We start from the raw sequence: 6,469 nt of genomic DNA, 5'->3' as shown, positions 1-6,469 counted from the left end.
GATAAGATAGCACAAATTACACAAATTGCACTGGTGGATGGGCCTGTTGTATTACATGATTTCAGCTTAATTTCAGTGTTAGAGTGCCCGTTGCTAATGAAGTGCAATCATTTGATATAACAGTCCCATCCACTGGAGCTGACGATTACCACAACGTAGAAATTCAAGTAAAGTTGGATGTCCAAACTAAAATTCGTTATAAAGGTTGCTTCCGCTGCTAATAGCTAATTTATATATGTAACTTATACAGTATATATATAACCGGTTAATTTAGCTGCTTCTCCGTAGATTGAAAATGCGTGAACAACCTTAATCGATCTTCTAATGTTATTGGGTTTTTGTCAGAGGCGGCTACATGAATTTGACCAATCCCAGAGAAACCAGCAAACAATCTGTTTATATACTCAACAGTTACATATCATGTGTACGTTTGTGCATTAGATAGCGGTAGGGTGCTAAGCAAGTTAAAATGTAATAATTGGTATGATTAAGTACAAAAGCGTTATACTGATTGCCGCGTGAAGTTAATTCTTAATTCATTGAAATTTCTTGCACAACGAAATGAAACGAAACCTTGTGATAATTGTTATTGATTATCAAAGTAAGGGGGAGATAATTTCAAGAAATTCAGAATTGAGTTCTCGTGCCATTGCACATAGATAGCAAATGGTTAATCTCATCTTTGGTTGCAGACGATCTTCAACTTGAAGTTAAGAAGTCAAAACTAAATGAAACATTGAAACATGAAACTTAAAATTGACACATGTAAAAAAAAATAATAATAATAAAATAGCAAATGTTTCGAATAGCGCTAAATAAGAATAAAATCAAAAATTAAATCTGAGTTCGGTTTGATTCAATGTTACGAATATGAACAGATTTTTCTGAGAGAAAGAATGAAGGGAAGAATCAGTCAAATTACCCTGGAGAGAATTTCTATACCAAACAACTAAAGTGCTATCAGTGACAGGCATAAACCGATTATAAACTTGGCAAATCAATAAGAAGTTAATCTTTGTGTGGAAAGCAATTCATATTCCATATGTTAAAAACATTTTTAGTCGTGGTCAAGAATTAGTGGGTAGTTAATTTCCTCTTTTTCGTAGGATATTCTGAGCGTGTTGGTATTGTTCAATTCAATGAATTCATATATCTGCCAAGTCACGTATTTGCTTACGCATAACAAACGACTCACAGCAACAACTGCAATTAAGCTTGACTTCAAGTAAGTAAAATCAATTGAAATACGCATATGTATATACATATGTCTTTATGTATGTAAAGTATGTTTACGTGTGCATGTGCATGCATATATATATTGTGAATTATATTTGCCACCTAAATGTGGTTAACCCTTAAGGGTTGATGCTACTATAGCTTGTAGCCCCAGGAAGTCATCTCTTACAGCTGGGTATTGACACACTATCTGTGCCTTATCAGTATTTGCCAAGGGAAATCATCGTTTCAATCTCCAGCCTGACATGATTCACACGGACCCGAGTTTCTGGGTATTTACCGTCATATATATATATATATATATATATATATATATATATATATATAATATATATATTAGAGAGAGAGAGAGAGAGAGAGAGAAGAGAGAGAGAGAGATAAAGACATAATTTAAGATAGGGAATGGTGAGAGGAGAAAAGATAGTTCAAGAAAAGTGAGTGGTTACTAATGAGTGAAGAGTGGATCTGTAGGCCTTAGGTTAGCTTTAAACCTCACCGCACACCTGCCAATTAATTGTATACCGAGATTGCACTGATTATAGTTTTCAGTCCTTGATAGAATTATTCAACATCTACTTTTAGGAGTTCGTTGTGAGGGCTGTACCATCAGAGAACAGAAATTGATGAGTTCCCCCAAAAGTAACTCTTATGATACGCTCTGTACATTTATTAAAGAACATCTATCTCTAGAATTATTACTAAACGGGGGAGAGGCTTTTCTGGCCACTAATATCGCTCTGAACAATAGGTCATTTCATGTTATTATATATACTGCACATAAATAGAGAGCGAAGACTAGTCAACGACATTGACACTAATGGCAGAGACACAACACGAAATTCAAGATCTACCAAAGTTAATGGGGGACAGAGAATCCTAGTGCATTTATTTGAGGAAGCAGAAGGATTAAAAAAATTCATCTGGCTGAAAATATTTTTAACAAACTAAATTATTTTCATTTGATTCTAAACTCTGAAAAAAAAAGTAAAACTTATTTAGCAGTACAGGTTATTATACAAAACTTCTATTTGATTTCCATACCTTAATTCAGTGGAATGAATAAAATAACATGGAGTAAAGCCAGGATTAGAAACAGCTTTTCTATAATCCATCCCCCTAAGAAACAAATTTAAAGATCTGCATATTGTTTTCCAGTGGTAGGCTGATCAGAAATGCAAAGATTAGTGTTTCACGTAACATTATTCTCGGGATTTTTAGAGCTTTCTATCAAGACATTCAGCTGCTATCATGTTCCTGTCTCACAATGGAATGCTTTGTTTTATTGTTTAAGTCCTATATCAGTTCTGATTGAACAGACTTGCGATCAAAAACGATGCAGCCCTGACGATTCTGTATGTTATTCAAATAAACTTTTTATAGGTCTGCATGGTAGAACGCATTCTTTTCATGGTGGAATAGTATTATTTAAGATTTAACGGCTTCTAATTATTTAAGAATTACACGATATCTTAGAGGACGAAGCCTCATGAAGACCAGAGATGGTAGCCCACTTGCAAACCGATGAGAACCTGACATCTATATATGGTCAGAGCGCCCACAAATCTACTCACCTGTCACTCATTCTTTTGAAACTGAGTTCATCCAAATGTGTCTGCAAAGAATGCTTTCGTTGAGCATAGTAAAATGCATCTAATATCCTCTGTTCTTTGCTGTTTTGCGTTTGATAAATTATTACTATGGTTTAGCAATAATTTATCGTTTGCCCCTCTTTTGTGAATCGGTTCTAAATATTGCACCTCATACAGTACCGCCTCATAATCACCAACCTCAGCATAGATCTGACGAAATGTTCTTCGTTCGATTGGGTACAGATGCACTTTCCTTTGTCACACCGCTCTGCCACTGCACTCTTCCCGCCAGAAAACACATTTGTTTGTGTACAGCGAACGAATTAGGGCCATAAGCAATTTCCCAGTTTTTCAGTTCAAACTCTCTAAGTATTCGTTGTATGTTTTTGTTATCTTTACTCGTTTTTTGTAAATGGTTCATAAGATGTTATTTTCTGTCTGAAATTTTCGTGTTATGAAATAAATGTATTGTGCTGCAGAATTGATTTTTTTTTCAGTTTACTGTGCGTGGAAAGTATATATTTTTGTCTAAATTTTTTTGACGGGGATGGTGCTAGACGGTATAATCACTTTGTTTACGAGGCGTAGGAAAGAAACTTTGCTCACTTCGCAAAAAAATTGCGCTTCCTACTACGAGATAAAAAAAAATTAATGCAAATGATTAAAATCTCGGTCTTTCAATTTAGAGATTCTGCGTTAAAAATGTTCATTTGGTAAAAATACACGATATTGGAGAGCTACAGGAAATACATCTGACTACCACAACAAATACAACGACGACGACTACAGAAACAACAACAACAACAGCAGCAGCAAATGCAATGATAATAATAATAATAATAATAATAATAATAATAAAAATGGGTTTCAAATTTTGGCACAAGGTCAGCATTTTCGGGTGTGGTGGTGGTGGGGTAAGTCGATTAAATCGACCTCATTGCACGACTGGTACTTATTTTATCGAATCCAAAAGTATGAAAGGCAAAGTCGACCCCGGAGGAATTTGAACCCAGAGCGTAATGACTGACGAAATCCCGCTAATCATTTTGTCCGACGTGCCCGCCTCAATAATAATAACAACAATATATATAATAATATATATTTCTTTACTACCCACAAGGGGCTAAACACAGAGGGGACAAACAAGGACAGACAAACGGATTAAGTCGATTACATTGATCCTAGTGCGTAACTGGTACTTAATTTATCGACCCCGAAAGGATGAAAGGCAAAGTCGACCTCGGTGGAATTTGAACTCACAACGTAAGGTCAGACGAAATCCTTCGAATCATTTTGCCCGACGTGCCCGCCTCAATAATAATAATAACAGCAACAATATATATAATAATATAGCTCGTGTAAACGCTTACCATAGTGAATTAAATTTAAGAGTAACAAGAAAAGATATGAAGGTTGTCATGTTACTGCATAGTTAAAGCAAAATGCTGCACCGAATATTATATAAGCGATATGTGAAGATCTCACAGTAAGTGCTAAGCTTAGATTAGATATTCGAGCAAAGTTAGGTTTGATCAATCGATGTATTTATGCAAGTTGAACATCTCTACTAATCTACTTATATCCAAATAAACATCTCCTGACAGCAAGCTGTATGATAATGAATATCCATCGGCTTTGATAGTATTTCGTTTACAGTATTAAGTCTTCACTTCAAATACAATTTAAGAAACCGTTGAATATAGCGAACCATTTCAATTACTTTGCCGAGATTAACACCAGCTTTCATTGCGACAGATTCATATCCCAGTACGATTATAGTACTTTATAGATTTACAAGTTATACACTGTAGTTAGCAACCAGATTAGAGATATTGGTTTAAATCCTACACAAATAAAGACAATAGACCGGTTCACTAATTATTTACATAACTTGAACTCCATGCTGTTAGTCTTAGTTTTTAAGAATTACTTTAAAATATTATAGAAGATACAGGCATGGATATGATAATGATAATAATAATAATAATAATAATGATAATAATAATAATAATATAATAATAATAATAATAATAATAATAATAATAATAATAATGATAATATTAGTAATAATAATGATAATAATAATAATCTTTTCCACTCTCGGCACGAAACCCGAAATTTTGGGGAGGGGGCAGTGGATTAGATCGACTGCAGTACATAATTGGTACTTAATTTATCGACTTCGAAAAGATGAAAGGCAAAGTCGACCTCGGTTGTATTTGAACTCAGAACGTAGAGACGGACGAAAATATAATAATAATAATAATAATAATAATAATAATAATATATAATAATAATAATGATAATAATAATAATAATAATAATCTTTTCCACTCTCGGCACGAAACCCGAAATTTTGGGGAGGGGGCAGTGGATTAGATCGACTGCAGTACATAATTGGTACTTAATTTATCGACTTCGAAAAGATGAAAGGCAAAGTCGACCTCGGTTGTATTTGAACTCAGAACGTAGAGACGGACGAAAATATAATAATAATAATAATAATAATAATAATAATAATAATAATAATAATAATAATAATAATGATGATAATGATAATAATTTTTATTGTTTTTGTTGTTGTTATTGTTGTAGCTGTTGTTGTTGTTTTGTTCTTAAGGGAGCGAGCTAGCAAAACCATAAGCACTCTGGACAAAATGCTTAGCGACATTCATCCGCCTTTAAGCTCTGTGTTCGAATTTCGCCGAGGCGGACTTTGCCTTTCATCCTTTTGGGGTCTATAAAATAAGTACCAATTAAGCAATTGGGTCGATGTAATCTACTAGCCTCCAACCTCCAAAATTTCAGGCCTTGCTCCAATAGTGGAAAGGATTATTAATATTACTGTTGTTGTTGTTGGTGTTGTATTGTTCTATTGATGTTATTAACAGAAGAATTATTATAGAAATACGACTGAGTGATTGAATAATTAACGTGTTGGACAAAATGCTCGCAATGTGTATTCCGGCTTTGCTTATTCTGAGTTCAAATCCCGGTATCGTCAATATTATTATTGTTTTACTTCTCAGAACGTTTGGGCTTGTTGGTTCTGGTAGTTCCTGTGAGAACGGACAGCAGCCTGTTGTAAGAGGTCTCACAGAGTCTCTTTTCGGACATAATAAGCTTTGATACTTGGTTGTTAATTATCGTGGGAGACATTCAACATCCAAGTACCAATCTCAAAATCCTAGCTGTCGCCAGTAGAGCAGTTTTGGGGGTCGTTCCGCTCTCATGCCAATTCCACTTTCTTTGACATATTTCTCGAACTTAGTTGTTAGTGTTCCGAGTGCCCCAACATAGTCCAAATTCTTGGAATTTCGCCTTTTAGCAGTCTGCCCTTTTCCGTCTTTTCTAGTTCTTTGTCACGTATGCGTGATCTTGGTTTCCTTTTTCCCGTTTTCTCCTACAACAATATTTGGTCTCCGAGCCTCGATTAGGGAGTCACACTGGATTGTAAAATCCCACAGTATCTTATGTTCCTTGTTCTCGGTGACTCCTGGTACCTGTTCGTACCATTTTCGTGCTCTGTTCAGACCGTACTTTTCACATAGCTTACAGTGGACGAACTTACACACGTTATTGTGTCTCCTTTTGTAGGCTCACAATATGTGAGCACACCAGGCAAGATACTTAGCGGCATTTCG

At 35.0% G+C, this 6,469-nt stretch overlaps 1 long non-coding RNA gene across 1 annotated transcript in view; it reads right to left on the bottom strand.

Annotated features, from left to right (window-relative positions):
- LOC118762359 overlaps nucleotides 1-6,024 on the bottom strand; it is a 12,551-nt gene extending 6,527 nt beyond the window's left edge. Inside the window, exons 1-3 of the long non-coding RNA XR_004998105.1 lie at nucleotides 5,895-6,024; nucleotides 4,418-4,422; nucleotides 3,090-3,091 (exon numbers count right to left, since the gene is read on the bottom strand). This is a non-coding gene — a long non-coding RNA (uncharacterized LOC118762359). The remainder of the gene's footprint in view (nucleotides 1-3,089; nucleotides 3,092-4,417; nucleotides 4,423-5,894) is intronic.
- Between the last annotated feature and the right edge of the window lie 445 nt (nucleotides 6,025-6,469).

This window comes from Octopus sinensis, linkage group LG2 (assembly GCF_006345805.1).
Source record: "Octopus sinensis linkage group LG2, ASM634580v1, whole genome shotgun sequence".
Classification (NCBI taxonomy): domain Eukaryota; kingdom Metazoa; phylum Mollusca; class Cephalopoda; order Octopoda; family Octopodidae; genus Octopus; species Octopus sinensis.
This window is presented reverse-complemented; position numbering and strand designations above follow the sequence as displayed.